Below are 22459 nucleotides of genomic sequence, written 5' to 3' on the forward strand. Positions count from 1 at the left end.
CTACTCATAAAAATGGGAGATAATAAAAAAGAGAGAGGGCATTTTTACAAGGAACGGAGATTACGAGAAAGTATATCTGGGTGATATATTGATTTAGTTTACCATGTAATAAAGTTAAGTTGTGTTTTCCGATGGTTTAATAGAGTTTTATGGATGAACTAGGGACTACAGTTGCAAATTAACTACTCCCAAACTCCTATGCAATTGTTTTTAAATTGAGCGCTGTCTCTGTAAAAATACATAAACAAATAGATAAATTAAGTTGGGGGCGCCCTTAGCTCAGTTGGTAGGGCGTCCCCCCCCTGGGCCGGGCCCAGCAGCAGACCCGGGTTCGATTCCCGCCCGCGGTCGTTCTCTGCATGTCACTCCCCTCTCTGCCCCATTTCACCTATGTCTCTCTGCACTGTCAATAAAGCATAAAAATGCCCAAAAAATAGCAAAAAATAAAAATAAAATAAAAATAGATAAATAAAGTTTGTTTGCTCCCCACATTCACATAAGTAAGTTTTTTTTTCTATCTCAATAACGAAAAAACAGCTAGTTTCTTCTGTGTATATACTGTAGGTATTTTTTCATCTTTTCAGCAAATTACAAATTCACCCTCCCCTTTTTCATTAAATTTTTTTTATCTTCTAATCTCGTCCCATCTTTCTCTTTTCTCCCATCCAAACCACCTCTCTGCTTTCTACACAAGCTCCCGATGAGGTAATCAGTGGGCTTGTTACAGTCCGATAAGTGCTACCATACAGATATTGATTTTGGCCCCTTTGTGTCTTGGTGCGATAGGGGTCAGTCCTGCTGCCACATCACCCACCAGTATCTCTGCTGAGCCTCAAAGCTGCTTTCAGTGACCTGAAACAGATGCTAAATGGGCTTTTTTTTCACAGCTATTGTCACACACAGACAAACACACTGTATAATGAATATTTAGAGTCGTGCTGACTTTTCCCTTTGCAAAAAAAACTAAGAAAAAGAAGGTATTGTCAAAGTGTGTGAGATATAGTTTGATGTTGTTATTTTTTGGTTGCATAGAAAATCAGCTATTCAGGTCAAACTTTGATCAACAATGAATGAAAACATCATACAGTACAGCTCTCCCCATGTGAATGTAGGCTATATCTGTTTTAATGACAGCCCCGGATTTTAAAGGTAGAGAATCATCAGAGGGCATTGTTTTCCCACAATACAATACAGACGAAGAAGCCGAAAATAACAAAAGCTCAACATTTGTCTTCTTCAGCGCCCAACAGCAAACATTCGCTTGGCTAAAGAGATGCTACAAAAATGCTAATTTAATTTGCGGAAAACAGAACGGAATGTATTACCTTTTAAACTCAATCAATAGGATCCATTTCACTAGAACAAATGATCACACAAACAGGATTATTGATTCACCTTTAGCTCGGCTGTAGCAGATGTTTTTAAGATGCTCAAATAGCATCAAAATGCACAAAGGAAATGGTGTATGTCGTCTGAAAAACCTCACTCATTTATCAATGGATTTCCATAAGGCTTTTACGCTTAGGTTCAACTGATTTGAAAGGCAATCAGGGTCTGGGATAAGATTATTATTTTCAGTCATTCAAGGCTTGATTTGAAGACCTCGTGCCTTGTAGATTTAACTATAAGACACAGCCTGATCAAAAACAAAACTATCTCCAACTCCTATATGAAGAATCCTTGCTTAAGGAGGCACAGAACATTTGAGTCAACCCTTCATATGTGCATACATGAAATTTATGTTCCATATGTCCATTGTGGCAAGTGTGTTTCTGTAATGCAGTAGATAAAGAAAGTATATCCAATCTGATTTTATCATGAAAAGATGGGCATGGGGTCTGTGAGGCAGCCTTCAGGAGGACAGATGGTCAGTATCTTCCCTGGGGGGCACAGTGAGGGTTGGGGGTGAAATTATTGAGGTAACAGGGTTTGGGGGTTAAGTTGATTCAGGTGCACCAGCCCCCTTTAAGCTGATTATTTCTCTCAGTAATGCGCACTTAAACGTAATGCATGTGAGTGATATGGAAAGTGTGGTTACGACTACCATGGCACTTGGAGAAAATGGGATATGATGCAGCAAAGTCCAGTTGGAGTATCAGTTTAAAGCATTTATAGGCTCGTCACCATATCAATCTCAAATTGCCAATGCTAACAATGTGATGTTAAACAGGTGTAACGTTTAATATTGTGACCGCCTTAGTTTAGTGTCTTAGCATGCTATCATCTGCTAATCATCACCAAAGAGAAAGTACAGCTGATGTAGAATTATGTATTATTATATCAAGTATTGGGCTAACTGACATTTTGAGCTAATGATGGCGCTATATAAAAGGTCAGGGTGCAATCCCTAATGCCATGTGTCTAAAAATCGCACCCATGCACACACGCGCACGCACACACACACACACACACACACGCACCTGACCCTGGTCTACTTGTGGTCAGCTTTACAACATTTAATTTTCATAAAACACATTTCAAGGCCAAGAGCCATGACCCGTGATTCTGTAATGTTGTCGGGAGGGCTCAGACCTCACACACACACACACACACACACACACACACACACACACACACACACACACACACACACACAACCCTAACCCTGTGAAACCTGCTTTCCGTGCACTTACTCTAATCAGTAGATGACATCTCACCCGGTAGGACAGGCTGATGTGAACCCAGGGGCGCAGATTAGATAGAGATTATTAATCCTTTAGATCACTGCTGGATAGATTACATGGCTATGGCAGCATATGTCCTCTCTGCAGGGACCACACTACAGGTCAATACCATGACACTATGATTTAGGGTTGCACGCCACACTCCCATAGGGTGATGCAGTGTTAACTTCAGCTCAAGGTGGTATTAAGGTTATGCAGCCTGTGTGCCATGGGTCCACTTTGAAAATCACAGTGGTTCTAACGTTATAGTTATTGGGGAAAAGTTCAACCTAGGCCAGACAAAACAGGCAACCTAGGGGCTTTGGTAAGTTTTTATTGTTTCTGAGAATAGTGAGCTATTTCTACTATGTATGTACTGTAGTATGCAAGTCTTAGCAACCAAGTAGAATGGCATGGCAAGGTAGTATTGAAGTGGAAAAGCCCTTAACACTGTAAGTACTTGGCAGAAAGTATTGGGTGGAATACTGTCTTCTTTTCACCTTTTCAGTCATTCAATTGGGTAGGTGGCTCTTTGGCAAACCGAGACCCTCAGTGAGAAGAAGAATGCTATTTCTATGAGTTATTATTAATGCCTTTGCACGGGTACGATTTCCCGGGAACTTGGAAAAATCAGGTGAAGCGATAGAGTTTCTATATACTGTACCTCTCTTTCCATTTCTCGCTGCTGTTAAGCGAACAATCATACTGTCTTCCCTGCCCGGCCGTTTTTTTTCTCCAAGAAAGTGGAAAGCTGCTTTTGTTGCGGTAATATGCCCCGTGTGATGCTTGGCCCACTTTCACAGCCCTGCCTTTCATTGTGTAAGCACACATACATAAAACATGATTTGCCGCTTCAATTTCTGACTTTTATTCAGCGGGGATTTGGTGGCAGACAACATCAGAGCCGTGAAATATCAGAGCGGAGCAACGGCAAAAATGCAACTCTCAGTCAGATCCACCAAAAGAGAGAGAGAGAGAGAGAGAGAGAGAGAGAGAGACAGAGAGAGAGAGAGAGCGAGACAGAGAGAGAGAGAGAGACAGAGACAGATAGACAGAGAGATATGATTTCATATGCTTTATAATTTCTAATGTATTAATATGCATGTATATATGGGGAGTCGGGTGTTCTGATTATTAATCTCTTATTATTTGTAAAATTTAATGCTTTGACAATACTGTTTTCCACAACAGTCATTTCAATATATATATATATATATATAGGGAGAAAGAGAGAGAGAGAGAGAGAGAGAGAGAGAGAGAGAGAGAGAGAGAGAGAGAGAGAGAGAGAGGGGGAGAAAGAGTTGGCAACTTTACAAAGTTTTAATCACTGACCTCCAGACTTACAACTCAAGACAAATGGCCATGATTAATGAGCCCCATTCATCTTATAGGTTAAAGGAAAAAACCAACAAAGGGACTTGCATTCACCCGTGGAACATTGATAGATCTATCTGCTGAATGTATTATAACTCCAGTCAAGTTAGTTTGCACATCACTTTTTGTGATCAAGGAGCTGAGGTCAGGCTGAGTGTAGGACCAGCACTGTGCACTAGAGGGCAGCGTGTGTGAGCGTGGCAACTGATGTATGTTACCACGGCAGCAGCCTGCTCTCAATTAAAACCAAATTGAGATTCAGACCTCAGGAAAGTGAAGCAATAGAAGGAATTATTAACAATATAAACTGAAAACACAGGGCCCTGCAGCGCTGTTTAAACCATTTCCCTAAATGAAGAATGTCACCTTTAAACAGCAACATACACGCCAGAAGAAGGTGGTGGAGGACCAATTGAGTTCCTTAATGACGTAAAGATACTGCCAACAATGTCAACTTAGCATAATCAGTAAAATAACTGATTTTTGTGTTTTCACCTTTATTGGATAGTATTAAGCACAGCAGTATAATAGGGACAGAGAGAGAGGCAAGACATGCAGTAAACAAAATGAAAAAAAAAAACTCAAACAACTTAAAAATTGTATCTGTTCGAGGACAGTCCCACAGCCAAAGGAGAATGACCTCATCATGTACAGCACTGTATCATCGCTGAATGTCCGATCGATATATTCCTCCTCTACCTCCCCTCTCCCTCTCCCTCTCTCTCCCTCTCCCTCTCTCTCTCTGTAATGTTCTTCTAAGATTTCAGATCTAGAGTCGCCCTCCTCGGTGGCCAGATTAGATGAGATGACAAGAGTTTTGTGTGTGTGTGTGTGTGTGTGTGTGTGTGTGTGCGCGCTTGCATGCGTGCGTGTGTGCGCTTGGCAGGAGCAGCAGTGGTGGGTTTAAATCTATCTCTGTAACTGATCTCAAGCGCATAGCAGCTGATGCTCATACCCAGCCTGCACACAGTCGACCTCCACTATAAGAGTCGTACTTGAAACAAGAGGGTGATGTTGCATGTTCGCAGACAGCTCATGACTAATGAGGGTCCTCTGTGTGCAAACCCTGCAGTCTGCCCACTCACTGTCTCACACAGGAAATACAGAGAGAGGGGGAGAAATTAACGCAAGACACTGATTTATGGATTTATTTACAGAGAATACATCTTTAAGACGTCTTCTTAGAATTTTTTTATATAAAACATTTTAAAAAGGGTTGCAACTTGTATCCAAAATCTGTTTCGTCAAAACTTTGGACACTAATATGTTCTACAAAAGGAAATAAAGATTTGAACTCTGGCTTTATCCAATTTGTTACTTTTCAAGAGATGCAAATGTACGCATAATTGGCAAGATATCGGCCAATTTGCATATATGTCAAACATTTCTGAAAGATTGTATAACAAAAAAATTATAGTTTGAACTTAAGTTATCAACTGGCAAAGTTTCATGACGATACACACAGTGAGTTAAAAAATGTGTTTCGCCTCACCAAAGAATAAGAAAACGACGGAAGGAAAGTTTTGATTTTGCCTTGTCAGCACTTCAACCACAGTGGGAGCCAGAAGCTTTTGTCTGTCTCCAGTTCTATCGGCCGCCGCTGTTGTTGTAGCAACTTGTCTGTCTGGAGGATGTGTATCATCTCCTTTCATTCTCACACACACACACACACACACACACACACACACACAAACACACACACACACACACACACACACACACACACACACACACACACACAGCTCACTGTCTGTAGCTTCTCTTGGATAATACATTTCTGTGCTCAAATTCCCTGTCTCTCTCAGCTCAAAGCAGTTGGAACATAAAGTGTGTCCATGGAGAAGAAGTTGCCACAGGGCTGGTGGGCTGTATGTGCGTGCGTGCATGCGTATGTGTGTGCGTGTGTGTGTCTGTGCGTGTGTGTGTGTGTGTGTGTGTGTGTGCGTGCGTGCGTAGCACCTGTCAGTGTATGGCTTTGAACGAAGGCAGAGAAAGCTGAAGTGAGTCAAACAGCATGAGAGCTGCCGCCCGCTTGCCGTCACGCTTCTCGCCGCCTGCAGAAAAATTGAAAGATTTTTTTTGGTCTCTATCATGTTTCACCGTCCATGACTAGCGCTGGATGGCTGGTGCTGTCAGAGGAACACAGGGAATCCACTCTGAAGAGGCAGATGTAGTCTGCTCATTCTCAACAAAACCAGTGGTGGAAGAAACTTGAATCTGGTGTTATAATGTACTATAATATTGTATAAATATTAGTGTTTTGCATTAATGTGTACACAGAATTTTTATTGTGCAAATGGTGGAACTACACTTTACAACTTTTTATATACAGTTAGGTACGGCCACTCCAAAGTGTCACAGGATTAATCTGAGGGGTTGTCAGATGATGAAAGAGGGTTGCAAAGAAGAAAATACACAAATATGTGTATTTTTTCACTTTTCTGTTACCTTTTTTATATATATATATATATACAGTATATGTGGCATCTTTGGGCCTCAAAAAGCTGTCTGAATTTAACCACCTGAGAAATATAGAGGGGAACCGTCTCCTCGGTGGGACTGCTAACAACTCGGACACATCTGAACTGTGACAAGAAACAAAAAAACAAGTCAACATAGGCTATAGTTTATAAGCTTATGATAGCTCATGTTTAATTCATGTAATATTTAAAATCACAAACATGCAACTCTCTGTGCCACAGCAGACGTACATCTCTTACTTACAACACTACGATCAATAGCCCACAGTAGAGCAAAGAGAAAGGGCACAAGAAGAGTACGTCCAAGACAGGAGAGTAAGGGAAAATAAATGCTAATATTTTCCTCAAGCCTTGAGATGCCTTCCAAATTTAGGCCTCAATGTGCGCCACTATGTGTGACTGAAAACGTGACAGACAGTGAAAATACTGTATACTCATGTGCACACCACGTTCTGAATGCTTGCATCTGTGTGTGTGTGTGTGTGTGTGTGTGTGTGTGTGTGTGTGTGTGTGTGTGTGTGTGTGTGTGTGTGAGAATGTGGCCTATACCACGGCCACAGTATAAGTGTGTTATTGGAGCGGGGTGAGCCAGCGGGCAGAGAGAGAGCAGAAACAAACGAGGTCCTGTGCAACCCCGGGACCGTTCCATGAATCATCCAGGAACTGGTACAGTGGTTGGCCAGTCCTCCAGCCTTCAGCCTCAACTGTTAATAATTTCATAGTGGTCTGATTCAAAAGCTATAACTCTTATGTTTATAGCCAATACTGCCCTCCAAAGACACATAGAAATATATTATTAGCAAATGTTTGATTCATGATATTGACTTAACATAAGACAATCAGAGATTGTTGTGTAGTAGTATGGAGACATGTGGGACAAAACAAGTGTGAAAAGGAAGAAAAAACGGCCCTGAGCGAGCAGCGCTACAGGAAAAGTAGGGTTATTTACGGAATATATACTGAACACCTCTTGTATTCAGTTTAAATGGGAGCTATTTTCTCTGCCTGCCTCAGTTAGATCATTGTACAAGATTGTGTGTGTGTGTGTGTGTGTGTGTGTGTGTGTGTGTGTGTGTGTGTGTGTTTTTCCCTTCAGGAGATATAATAAACAAGAGCACTGATGTCATTCAAGAGAGCCAGAAAAGAAGCCCATAGTTAGATGTAGTAGAGCAGTGGTTCTGAAAGTGCGGCCCGCGGAAACATATCTGGTGGCCCGCATTGAATTATGAATCATAAAAAAAATGTATTGAAACGTGCGGAGGGGATGCGTCCCCCGTAACAGTAAAAACAGTACAGGGGTCGAAACACTTAAATATCCCTCCTAATTGTTTATATTCATTCCCCAATTATTAATAATAACACCCCTACAGTGGACCATACCATCTTAAACTTGCCAACGTTCGGCTGGCCTCTGCCTCTCGTTGCAGACGGCTGGTCAGTCTCCCGCAGTGCAGCAGGCAGTGTAGTGGTTCCAATGTAAGTTGTTAGATAGTGAGCTTGTCAAGCCCAATACGATGGAATTTCTTCTTAAATATCATAATTAGAACGGGTGTGATAAGAGCATTCAAATCAGAAAAAATAATGGGACAAAAAGAAATCAAGGGACATTCAGGCTAGAATAAATAAAAATGCGATTAATCGCGATTAATCGCAAGTTAACTATGACATTAATGCGATTAATCGCGATTAAATATTTTAATCGTTTGACAGCACTAAGACCAATACATGTAAACTGTAAAGACGCTGGCCATTGAAATGATTTAAGTTCTTAAAAAAAAATTCCTTCGGCGGCCCTCGGTCCAATGTTGGGTTCCTAAATTGGCCCTCAGCTATCAAAAGTTTGAGAACCCCTGTAGTAGAGGGAGCACGTTTCTCTTTGCCCTTTCAAACACATGCATTCACTATCACGTGTGTTTAAGTAGCTGTGTGTGTGTGTGTGTGTGCTAATGCTGAGGACAGTTAGGGGAGGGGGCATACATGTATACAAATGCGGTCTATAGCTGCAAGAGAACTTGAAGGACATGGGAAATGGTGCATAGTTAATATATTCCCGAAAAAGAAGTAGAATCACATGACGCATGTCGGCGTATTTGAGCGTGTGTGTGTGTGTGTGTGTGTGTGTGTGTGTGTGTGTGTGTGTTTGAGTGGGTTGAATTTTGAACACTGTGCTTCAAAAGACAATCTCTTCACCCACTGAACTGAGTGGCACGTCATTTCACCCACGTTTCACAGCAAATTTATGTCAGACACTATTTGACTGCTAACACCTCAACACACACTGACACACACACACACACACATCCACCAGTGTGTCACTCTTTGTCACTTGTATGTCAGTGACAAGGGTCAATGAACTCACAATTTGGTGTGACAGCATTTAAACCCTTGGGGTATACATGCTTACATGCTGTTTATGTGTGTGTGTGTGTGTGTGTGTGTGTGTGTGTGTGTGTGTGTGTGTGTGTGTGTGTGTGTGTTAGCGCGTGTAAGCGTGTGCATGGAGCCAATGGAGACTGGCATGAAGCTTGCCATGGGTGCTGAGCTGCGCTGGGCCAGGCGGTCTAACCCAACAGCAGAGGGATAAACTATAAATAGATCATCTCTTCTACCCCCAACACTCCAACCCCATCCCCCTTTCTTTCTCCCGTTTTCCTCTTTTCCTTTTGCTTCATCCGCAGACCATTTGTTACATTCGCTCGTTCTCAAAAGCTTTTGCTTTTTCTATTTCCTCTACCAAAACCGCGTCCCTTTCCCTGAGGACCTTACTCATTGTTGTCCCTTAAAACTTCTCCATCTCAACTCCAAATCCACATTTTGAGCATCCCTTTTTCTTAAAGGTGGAGTCAGCGATTCCGGAGAACGCTTGTTCCTAAAATCACTCTTTTGTCAAAATCAGTGAATATCTCCTCATGATCCGCTACCTGTCCGTACTGTGTGTGCACTGAAAAGAAACCTGGTGTTAATACACAGCCTAGACTCTGTCACTGGTATGTAAATAAAGGGCATGTAAACAAAGGGGGCCCACAGTATAGCAAGCGTGCCCTTTACAGAGCCTAGACTGTGTATCAACACCAGAGTTATTTTCAGTGCACACACAATAGACAGGTAGCTAATAGTGATGAGATATTCACTGACTTTGACAAAAAGCGATCTCCAGAATCACTGACTCCACCTTTAAGTCTCTCAGGATATTTTTCCAGGCGAAAAGATGAAAGTGAGCTAAAAAATAAACAAAGATATTCAAAACACTGGAACCACAAATAGGCCAACACCAATCTAGTGATCTCAGAGGGGAGGGGGAGAGCGTGCATGGGGGGGAAATTGGCTAGTTAAGGGGGGGGGGGGGGGGGGGTACGTTATGTAAGCGAGGCTAATCCCCTCCCAACCCTGCATAGTAAATGAGACAGCATGACACTGGCCTCATTTCATAAGTTTATCGCTGCATGCGCCGACACTACAATACCCCACCAAATCTGCAGACTCCAGACACCAGACAATCTTGGTCTGCTAACAGGGAACGGAAGCTTTTGTGATACAAGACAAGTTATGGAAGCAAAATAGCCAAAAATCTCAAAATTGACCAGTACTTGTTTTTGCCTGCCGTGCTTCACCTTAAATTTAGATCCCCCACATGACCCTCTCCCCCCCTCTCTTCTCAACTCTAACCAGACAGAGTGACCTCAACCCCCAAACACCCTAATCTGTAGCAGCATGGTCCAGTCCAAAGGGGCGACAAAGCTGTCAGGTATTACAGCTCACAATCATCTCACAAGGAAACACAAGACCTTCAAGACACCACACCACACCACACTCAACCTAACTAGCAAATGGTAGCATTTCGCTAATAAGCTAAACTAAAATGTGATCATGGTAAACCCAATACCTGCTTGGTATTAACATGTTAGCACAGTAGCCTGGTAAAATAAAAAAATAATAATTTAAAATGTATAAAAAATGGAAATAATTGATAATGGCTTTGTTGATGAGCATGAATAAAATGGATACTTCAGGTTGCCAGGCCGTGGATAGGGATTGTTTTGTTTGCAATATGTTTATCCATGAGCCCAAAACTGATACCAAACTAAGATATCTGAAATTTTAATGAGTAACTCAACATTAGGCTGGAGAAGAGCAGTGATTTGCTGCCACCTCTGGTTAAAAATTTAAGCTTACCCTGCACCCAGCATCGCAGCATGGAAGCAGGGTAAGAAGTTTGCCTTGTTGCCAATGCACAATACATCACCGCAGCAAGGTGAGAAGTGAAACCCATGGAGGTCAGCAAACACTTTCAAGGTCAAAAATATGTTTAAGTTACTCTAAAAACTCATTAAAATAATAATTCAAGAAAAGAAAACTACAAATATGGCCGTTAAAGAAAAGCATACTTATTGTGTACAGTGTGCTATGCTGAGTGCCACTTTTTTTATTAGCTAAATATATCTGCCACTGATGTCAGTCGCCATGAGTTATTCTTCAGAAACGCATTTGAATAGATTTTTATTGATCTGTTCTGTTGGAGGTTTGAACCCCCCTAAAGCTCTACTGCTCAGACAGGACGCTCCAGTAAACTTTGACCTACTTCTGTCTGCCCCGAGTCTGGGCCCGAGGAGGGGGGGAAGGAAAACGCCAAGACCCCAAACACACAGCGAGCCTCACGCCGATCCACCCTGTTAATAATAACAATATGAATATCAAAGGCTTATTTGGACAATGCATCTTTTGAATGTCAAATCGCAGAGGGATGCTGCATGGGGGAGAACCACACTGGACTCATTGTTTAGATTAGAACGTTTTAAAATTCAGCTTGACACACGCGCACACATACAAAAACAGACACACACACACACACACGCTCATACACAACCTCTTAAACTGACATGTACGTGTATATATACAGTACATGCCAAACTGGACAGCTTTCATTTGTATACATTTCTGTGCCTTTTAGTACAAAGGCTAGACACACACACACCCACACACAGTATATATCTCAGGAGGACTTGATATCACTTTTCTGCTGATCAGCCGCAGACTAACCCCATGTCCTTCATCTTTTTATCCGTACTGAGAGTCTCTCATTTCCAAGAAATCTCAGTCAGCAGCAGATGGACACAATCCTCCAGAACCAATTCCCCTCTCAGGATAATGCAGAGCAGACAAAGACACACACACACACACACACACACACACACACACAGACACACAACGACACACACATCACCTACACCATTAAGCTTTTTGTCCTGTCTGAGCCCAGGTCCTGCTTAAACAGAGCTTAAAAAACCCCGGCGACAGGACAGCGTCACTTCATAAACCGCAACTGTGTTTAAAATCTGCCAAAATGTTCCATAAGCTTCGGGACAGCCTCCAGGCCAGCTGAGTCCTGGCAGCGAGTCCACGTGTGCTGGCCCGGGCCGAGGGATGAGGGATGAGGGCCCTGGCTCGGATGAGAGGGGTGGTGGGAGTTATGTTACCAAGACCGCAGCTTATTGGGCCGGCATCCCAGAAGAATCCTGGGAACATCAGGGCTCAGCATGTGTGTGTGTGAGTGTGTGAGTGTGTGTGTGTGTGTGTGTGTGTGTGTGTGTGTGTGTGTGTGTGTGTGTGTGTGTGTGTGTGTGTGTGTGTGTGTGTGTGTGTGTGTGTGTGTGTGTGTGTGTGTGTGTGTGTGTGTGTGTGTGTGTATGTGTGTGTGTGTGTGTGTGTGTGTGTGTGTGTGTGTGTGTGTGTGTGTGTGTGTGTGTGTGAACCAAAAGAGAATGGCAGCATTGGATGATGAGGCGGAAACATCTGACAGCAATTATATAGGAGGGATAGATCCCATAGTTTCAACATTGGGAAAGTGGAGTATGCAGAGATACGCTGGTTAGGGGTCATGATATAAACACTATCACATGTTTCAAGGGGATATATTATGAAAAACAGACTTTTTGTGAGTGATTGTGTGCACACATATTTGGGTATATGGTGTCCCTACAAGCCCATGAAAGCTGTTAACTTAACTTTGCTCTAAGGCAAGCAGTGCGAGCAGTGAACACTGGCCAATCAGGGCAGCTTTTCGGCAGGTGCTAAAACAGAGCGTTTCAGACAGAGGGCGAAAAAGTCTGGTAATAGGTGATGGAGAAACTGCAGTGTGAGAAGAATAATGTGTTTTTTTTTAACAATAAAGCATGACATAATTTTCTAGTAGACACCACAAACACATATTTGAACTTGAAAAAGAGCATAATATCTCCCCTTTAAAACTTCCCAGGACCCCATACCCCATCCTCCCTCTCCGCTTCCACTGAGTTAGTTTACTCAAAGCTAGTCAGCTGATACAGCAAGAGGGGGGGGGGGGCTGTGTATTGTGGCACGCATTCTGCTGAGGGGTCATCTGGCAGACGCATCCTACGAATTGGCTACACTCCGCCGAGCAAAACACACACACACACACACACACACACACACACACACACACACACACACACACACACACACACACACACACACACACACACACACACACACACACACACACACACACACACACACACACACAGGAAGTAGCTGGCCAAGAGGGTGGAGAAAAATAATCTAATCTACGATTCAGACACAAGTCCAAACAACTGGGTGTCAACAGATATTTGCTTATGTTATTAGCTCGGAGGTGCCTCGCTGTAACGTGCGGCGCTGATTCAGTTCTGTTGAGCTAGTTGCTTTAGACAGTGGTGCTGAGAAAAAAAAGAATGTGTAGTGTTTGGAAAGACAAAATCATATCCAAGAGAGGCTCCTCTATCAAACTGTTGAGGAAATAAAGCCCAACCCAAACCAGCGAGGGACGAAAAAAAGCTTTTAAACCGGATCAATAATTCATACAATGCTTCCTGGGGTTGGCACAAATCAGCTTTCCAATACAGGCAAATTAACAAACAGCTTAATCAATGGTTCTCTCGCTTGTAAGGAAAACATAAGGAGCCAAGTTAGTAACGTTAGGAGCTGACACGGGATTAATTCACTTCTTTTCAAGCACAAATATCTCCTGACTAAACAATTCCAATGAGACCAGAGTGGGCTTTTCCCTGTAGAGACACCATCGCTGCAATAAAAACATCTAATTGTTGTAGCTGCAGGTCACCGCTGCCCTGACCTCCTAAAAGCCTCAATTCAATTCCTAATACTTGTGTCATCCATCAATCTTCAGTGTGTGTGTGTGTGTGTGTGTGTGTGTGTGTGTGTGTGTGTGTGTGTGTGTGTGTGTGTGTGTGTGTGTGGGTGTGTGTGTGTGTGTGGTCTGCTGTTTCAGCACTGGCCACTTCGGCCCTCATACATCAACCTCCTGACAGCGGTGAAGTGACGCTTTCTGACATATGAGGCCACTTTACCTTCTCCACGGAGGGAGAGAGAGAGAGAAAGGGGGAAAGTGAGAGCTGTGCCCGAGAGGAAAAACTGTTTGCATGTGTCTAGCTTCTAGTTTTGTACAATGGTTGAGATTAGGGCTGCACAATATATCGAATATGTATCGTTATCATGAACGGTGACAGCGGTATTCTGTATATTTCGCAAAGACTGCTTGAACTGCAATCAATGGTAGCCTATTCCATGTCTTGTGCCATGCATTCACGCTCCGAATGTCAACATATTTGGCCGATCAGATGTAGCCTGCCAGAGAATGATGTAAAGTGGGGCATGTAGATGTCTTGCTTAAGTGATCAATAAATAAATAAATAATAAACTATAAAATAATCCATTTAATTGTTTCATCATTTGTTTTCAGTGTCTGCATAGGCTACTCAATGCCTTGGGTCTATGTTGGCAGTGACCTCAAAGAAGAAAGACATTGAAGCCTGTAGAAGCTAGGAGGAACTTTTACTAAAAAGTATACTACCGCTTTTGTCTAAAGGGGCCGCTAGAATTAACACAGACTTAAACTTCCTTGTAGCCACTTTAAGTATTAGTTTAATTATCGCAAGTGATATCGTCATCGCAATATTCAACATGTCCTTGCATATCGCATGTTTTCCTAATATTGTGCAGCACTAGTTAAAATCTACTTAAAATTGTGATTGTGCTTCCTGTGTAGCATAATGGAGACTTCAAACTGCCTTTTCAGCGAGTAACAGAACGTTCCCCTGCAGTGTCTTAGGGGTGCAGGGAACAAACACTCTTTGATTGGCCGACTAATGTCTGTTTGGGGCGGTTGGCAGACTTCAGCACTCACTGGTTTTAACGTGATCGGTGCCAAAGCTGGACCCATTATACACAGACTTACTCCACTCTGCATCGATTCTGTCTCTCCTTACAGACTGTAAGGGCTTTCAGGGCCCATCCCCGACTGCCTTCTCAGCTATCAGATTACAACAGCAATTTAATTGACCTGCAATCTACTGACGCAAAAAAAAAGTTAGAATACAGCACAGGCAAAAACTGGACATTTGATGGGCAAGAGGCAAAAGATTGTTAAGAAAAAGTCATATGTAAGACAGTATTATCTATATTTTGTATATTTTAAGTTAAATTATTTTGACAATTATCTATAAAAACACATTAAAAGTCTAATTTCATATTGAAAAGCAGGTTCTGTAGTGGGTATGATAATAGAAAGGCAGTGTCAGTGTGCGAGTAAATAGGACATTTTATGGTTGTTTTTGGGTGTTTGTTAAAGTTAATTGGGGTTAATGACAGGCCGAGAGTGCCGAGAGTGACGACAGCTTGACGATGACAGGTTGGTGCCAGAAAGGGGTCCACCCAAGTCTGCGCAGCCACACCTTGGTATGAGGCTGATGAATACAGAGGGCAAATGTGTTGGAAAGCTCTTTAATTTTTCCTACATCTTCCTCTTAACTAGTTAGTTTAAGCCATGCAAACTGATTTCAGGCAGGTATGATGCTAACCATGTTCTTCATCTTTGTTTGACGTATTAACAGACAAACAGTGTCACAGATGCAAATAGTCCCAAAAAGTAGTTTTTCTTTCAATTAAAACGTAGATCAATTTAATGAACAGCGTTTGCAGGAAAGGGTGGGGTCTTTTGCTGCACAGTTTACGTATTTTTGGGGGTTTTGCCGACAGACCAGAACATTTCCTAGCACACCCCCCTATACTCTAAGAATTCACTAGTTTTACAGGGAGTGGTGTATGAATAACTCAAGAGTTCAGAAAATGTTAACTCTGCCAAAAAAAACCCCACTCAGATGTCCTTTAAATATTTAATGAGGGGATGAAATGATGTAACAGATTTGCAGCAGTTGGGCGTCTTAAAAAGTTCCAAAAACGTTTGATTTCACATTCAGCTTAGTTCACTGTTAACACGACCCGCCCTCGTTTAGCGAACCATCAAGGAAAATCGAAAAACCCATTACTGACTGATGCTTGATGGTGTTACATAAAAATGATCCAAAACATAAAAAAGTTCATCTTTTTCTTCTGCTTTCTGAAAAAAATACTATAAAGCAATGAGATGACTGTCTCTCTGTGAAGCCTGGATTATCATTCTGCTCTCTTAGTACAGTGCCAATATAATCAAGTTCCATTCAAGTCCAATAAACTCCCATGGGGCTAAACTAAGTGGCAAGATAAGCATTTCAAAGCATCCGTGAACAAGGAAAGTGTTTCTATATCACCTGATTCGAAGATGTAATGATACAGTTAGTATGACTGATGTAAACATGAAACCTGCACTTTAGGGCTCACAAAATGCATGACACTGTCTCCTTTAACAGCCTGGACACTGATTTTACATCCAGAAATTGTATAACTAATTGGTGAACTTTGAAAGAATTTGAGATGCAAGGGATGATCTATATAGTGGACAAATAATCAATAGACATTAGAGGAACCATCTCGTCCTCTGCTCGGTCAGTGTTTTCTACAAGAGGAAAATGCAGATCGATATAATCCATCTGCAAATGAACCACATACGTATTCTTCATTTAAATTAACACTTGAGAAGAATTCATTTTACTGTCAACTTAAGGTGTTTGCCAGTTTTTTGTGCGCCCGCTAGATCCATCTGATCGTGGAAGGCAAGTAAAGGAAAGGTCACTGCAAAGCCAAGCACTAATTACAGTTTCGCATACCGCATGTGTGTGTGTGTGTGTGTGTGTGTGTGTGTGTGTGTGTGTGTGTGTGTGTGTGTGTGTGAGAGTGCGTTCATGGTGGTGTCTATGTGTTTCCGTGTGCGTGTGTGTTTCTGTGTGCTTGCGTGTGTGCAAGTCTTCATGTGTGTGTGTCTGTGTGTGTGTGTGTGTGTGTGTGTGTGTGTGTGTGTGTGTGTGTGTGTAGTCCGACTGACAGCTTGCCTCTCCCCTGCTGTGCCGTTGTCCCATTTAGAAGAAAATCTGACGGAAATCTCACTGACACACCCGCTGTGAGACACATCACAGCTGAGGGGAATCCACATCACAAGCCAAAACATGGAACTCTGATACAACATAACTAACGGTATTAATTGTATCTAGAAGAAGAATAAATACTACGCGGGACAGCGAACTGCAGCGTAACATCAAACAGTCCCCGCTTGTCTGACATTAAGCGACGTAAGACATGAAATGGATCGAGATCAAAGTCAAGATGGAAATCAAGAAAAAGACATCTGTTCCGGAGCTCCTTTGAGCGCAAGATTCCCTCAAAGGAATTCAATGCTTCTGAACTTTATGTCATCTTAGAATCATATACCATGCAGTGCACATTCACACACCATTGTGGATTACTCTAGTCAGAAGGTCAACAGTATGTATTTGATTCTAAAATTACATAAATTGCCAAAAATATAGAGCACAACGTAACATGGTAAGTAAACTAGCCCAACAAGCACACAGGACTATTAAGTGGTTGTGTTTATCTTCTGACTGTCGGCGAAGACAGGCTAACGCTACCCATTGACTACCAGTATTTGAGCTAAGCTAACGAGCGACTTTTGTCCATTTCTTCCTAAAAATGCACACACAGTCAAAGGAAATGGTTTCACTATCACCTCGTCTTGAACCTGAGAGTGAGGCAACAAGCTGAAGATAAAACATTTTGAACTATTCCTTTAAGACGTGGGATGGATGGATGAAGACGCAAGACAGAAATCTAGAAAAACACATCTGCTGAGCTGCTTTGAGTGCAAGATTCCCTCAAAGAAATTCAATGCTTCTGTATGGAGCTTCCAAACACAATACTTTTCACATGAACGCTCAGATGTTAGAAAGCTTACTGGTTTTGTCTCAATCATTCATACAGTCATTCATACGTTTAATAAGAGCAGTGTTATGTGGAGTAGTACATTGTGCTGTGTAAGGCATTCTGGTGGTCTCATGCTTCATAGTGATGGATGACAATGAATTAAATATGCAGACATGCTTTTAATCACATCCACCACTCAACAGCACGGCAACAGCTAAATGAAATCCCAGCTGTCTGCAGAGGCATTTCACTAATTGCACGTCACACAGGTGAGGATCATGTTGCCGCTCTCTCAATCTCTCTATATTTAGTTCAATATGGGATAGACTGGATGGATGCTGCCTCATGTGGGGGGGATTTTCATTTACTCGTTACGCAACAGTGTTCCAGATTGCGCACACACACACACACACACACACACACACACACACACACACACACATGTGTTGTTAGCCCCAGTGTGAGCATTAGTGTGCTATTTTCAGCTGAGGAGGTTATCAAATGAGCGAATTAAGATGCAAAAATGCTATGTTTTTTTTGAACGGTAGGGCTTTTTGGTCTGGCAAATTCATTCAGCAGCAGTAGCATTTTATTCTTCTGAGCGAGAACTGCCAGATGTGCATCAGCTCTGCGACGGTGCCCCGGGCTGTGTTCTAGTTCCAGCTCACACATATTCCTCGGTGTGTAGACATGAATGGAGATGACGAGGCTTGATGATTGAAGCATAAAGCTAGTAAAAATGCTATCAGTATAAGGATTACATGCTGTCAAAAGCACAGTGACCCTGAGTGTGTTAACGCTCTTGCTCGGCTGCCCCCCTCAGCCACCCCCCCCCCTCTCAGGGCCCCTCTGCCTGTGAAGGAGCCATGTGATCAAAATGATCCGTCAGTATCACACACCACTCCTCCCCTACCTGCTCTCCGTCTGCCTCCTTAGCCGCTCCAATCCTCAACACATGACAGCTTGGTTATCACCTCCCACCACCACCAAGACCCTACTTTTAATTCTTTATCTCTCTCTCTCTCTCACCCCATCTTCCTCTCTCTCTCTCTCTCTCTGCATGTGTCCTACTACCTTCTTCACTCAATCTTTACCCCCAAACCCCCTCCCTCCGTGCCTCCGCTGTGCTCTCGTGACAGGGCAGGATGATGTAGGGTCTCCCAGTGAAGTGGCGTGATGCCCTACAACTCTCAGTTAAAGGTGGAGTCAGCAATTTTGGACAACGCTTGTTGTCAAAATCAGTGAGTATCTCCTCTGTGTACTGTGTGTGTGCGATGCAAAATAAAAACTGTTGTCAAAACACAGCTTAGTGATCTGTAAACGGGTATTCAAACAAAGCGGGGCCATCGTAGCTACCTGCATTCCCAATTTACAGAGCCATAGGCTGTGTATCAACACATGTTACAGATAGCGGATTGTGAGGAGATATCCACTGATTGTGACATCACAAAAAGTGATTTTAACAACAAGCATTCTCCAGAATCGCTGACTCCACCTTTAACATGTGTGCAGGAAATGATGTAGCATCATCACATTTCAGAATTTGCAGTGTGCATTCACCAGTTTTTCATCCGTGTGTGGCTGTCCCCTAGACTGTATATATAGAGGGCCGTGCTCTTATAGCACTCGGGCAGAAGTCTTATATCCGTGGCAACATGACGTCCGAGCCATCAATCAACTGGTGGGAGAGAGGGCGTTCACTACGAGATGAGAGGGTGATGGAGAGGATCCCAGCTGGCACACTGCTGCTCCTTCAAGTGTTCGCCGCAGATTATTTATGGTCCAATAAGACCCCGGGCGTTTCCAATTCTACCACTACTAACGAATCCATATATTAAACTGTAGGCCTTGAGAGCCATATAAAGCAAACCATGCAAAAGGTCACTGACTATTTGAGTGACCTTTGCTGTTCAATGCATTGCGTTCATCTTGTCTCGCAAAAGCAGCGGCGTATACGAAGAGAGTTAAGTCCCACAAGAATGCAGTGGTATGCAAGGGTATGGTATGGTGTGTGTGTGTGTGTGTGTGTGTGTGTGTGTGTGTGTGTGTGTGTACTTTATCCTTCAAGAGATATAATAAACAAGAGCACTGAAGTCATCCAAGAGAGTCAGAAAAGAAGCCCACAGTTAGATGTAGTAGAGGGAGTTTCTCTTCTTCTCTCTTACAAACACATGCATTCACCAGCACGTGTGTGTGTGTGTGTCTGTGTGTGTGTGTGTGTGTGTGTGTGTGTGTGTGTGTGTGTGTGTGTGTGTGTGTGTGTGTAGCAGGGGACAGCCGCCAGAGCAAAAAAAACAGCTGGATCGAGATAACAGAGCAAAGCTTATTCTCCAGTTTCGCTCCCCTCAGACCCCTTCTCTCTGTCTCTCCTCTCTCACTCTCTGTCTCTCACACACACACACACACACACACACACACACACACACACACACACACACACACACACACACACACACACACACACACACACACACACACACACACACACACACACACACACACACACACACACACACACACACACACACACACACACACACACCAGATCTTGAGGAAAAACAGCTGGATTCATTGCAAGAATTCAAGTGGCTGGTGGGAAAACCAAGCCACAGCATTCAAATGGCTCAACTCCAGATTATGCTCCAAGTACTCTAATCACTCGAACTATCAATAACCAATTCATCATATAGATTTATTATAATCCATGCACACTGTACACAGCACTATGAACCCCCAGCACACATTACAGTAGCACAGTCAACCCCATTTTCACATAAATGCCTGCAAACCACGCTTGTTTGAGGAACATTTTTGCACAAATTAGCCAACATCATCAATGATACAAATAAATAACTCTCATTTCTAACTGGGGGGAAATATTTTCAGATAAAACAGATAACTTCTCTTTAAACATAATGTTTGAGAATACAGCACAACAATACAGACTTTCCTCCTAAACAAATGTACTGTTGCACGCTACTCACCCTCAAAACAAGATGTTCTTTACAACCAGCGCGTGCAGGAATATCTCCTCCAAATAGTAAACGTCTCGTGCGTGTGAAATGTATCCGGACTTTTTAATGAAAACAGCGACAAGCCAGAAAAAGCAGTAGTCTAGTCTCTTCTTTAGGTAGTTACGGTCCCGTCTCTCGCTCTCCCAAACCCCGTCCTGTCCTGAGCAGCTCTGTCGGTAGAGTGTGTGAGAGTGTGTTCGGTGCTGTCACCGGCAGAGCCCGGTTTGTCCGCTGCTCTATGGGGCGGGCTGCTGCTGCTGGCTCTCCCGACTAACGCACTGATGAACTGCTCCACTCACAACCGTAACAGCGAAAGGTTTAGGACTGGGGAACAGGGGCAGTGGGGGCCGCAAGGGGGGGCTGCGACGACCGATCAAGCGATTTATTCACCGGATGTTTATCCATCACTTTAATTTTCTTTATTAAATGTTTTCAAATAAAAAAAAGTGGCGTTTTTATATCACTTGGTAGTTTACAAATGGTTCTATATAAGCAACATACGTGAGGAAGAAAATACAAATAACAACAACCAACTTGTCAATAAGAATAGGCTATAGAATCAATTAAAATTAATTAAAATAAAATAAAAATCAGTCAATATATATTTGAAGTAAGTCAGTAAATGTATCTATTCATCGTATTTATTCAACAGAGGTTGACCTAAAGTTAAAAGTTTTTTAAGAAAAAAAAATACATCATAGACACTTTTTTTTCACAATCATCAGATGGACAGCAGAGCAGTTTGGGACATACAGTCCTGGGTTTCAATGTAACCATCTGTTAAAAGATGAGTGTAACCTAACTAGCTGCTGAGGCATATGCCTAGTGGCTCCTTTGGGTCCCATCCATCATGGGGGCCCAAATCAGGCTAATTTAAAGTGGTGTAGGCTCACACTGTCCATTTGTTTTCTTCATCACATTTTTTTTTGTCAAATTTTTCCCCAACATATCATTGATTTGTTTTTTGTTTTGTTTTGTATCTCTAGCTGACGATTAACTATTTTTAACACAGTGTTGTTGCTTGTCAAAGACCCATGTATCTTGGAGATCCCTTGGGAGCTCCAGACCCCAAGGTTATACTGTCTCAGCTTGTTGTGATTTATATGGACACTAGTTGGGTGCATTTTGGGGACTATTTGGTTCAAATCTAACCTGCATGCTAGGCCTGCATTTACCTGGGGCGCCTTTGTTGTCAAAACACGTTACAATCTGGCTATCTAGATCTAGATACTTCAAATTGGAATCTATGATGCATTCCTTCGCAAGACATTTGCTTTTTTTTAAATGTAATATTTCTGTTTTGAACATGATAATTTAGATGTGCTTTGTTCTGTATGTTATGTGTGTTTGTATTCACTGTCTGTTCTTTTAACTGAAAACTACTATAACAATATATAAAATAATGATGCATTACTCATTTGAACAAGGGAAACTGATGGGGGGGGGAAAGAAAATCATAAGAGAAAATAAATCTTCCGCTATATTTCTTTGATGAAAACATTTTTTTCATTCAAACGGTGTAACGCTGAAACCAGTGGGGTGCCATCTGGTTGCAGGTGAGCAGATTAGCGCTATCTGCTCACACACACACACACACACACACACACACACACACACACACACACACACTCTGCTTTGAACTCTCAGGTTGACAGGTGTCCCGCCCTCTGCCTCCTGTCCGCCCCTGGAAACACTATATGGGGTCTTCTCTTCCCACCACAATAGACCAGCACCTGCCTGATCAAATCCATGAAAGAGGAGCCGCGTGAATGCCCCGAAT

The 22459-nt window shown here is 42.6% G+C and overlaps 1 protein-coding gene across 1 annotated transcript in view; it reads right to left on the reverse strand.

Annotated features, from left to right (window-relative positions):
• The window catches only part of LOC307257811 (leucine zipper putative tumor suppressor 2 homolog), a 48592-nt gene extending 27772 nt beyond the window's left edge, over nt 1-20820 (reverse strand). The window contains exon 1 of the mRNA XM_080037151.1: nt 20650-20820. The gene's annotated coding sequence lies outside the window, so the exon portion shown is untranslated. The remainder of the gene's footprint in view (nt 1-20649) is intronic.
• Nucleotides 20821-22459: the final 1639 nt, after the last annotated feature.

This window comes from Ammodytes marinus (genome assembly GCF_949987685.1).
Source record: "Ammodytes marinus genome assembly, chromosome: 11".
Lineage (NCBI taxonomy): Eukaryota > Metazoa > Chordata > Actinopteri > Uranoscopiformes > Ammodytidae > Ammodytes > Ammodytes marinus.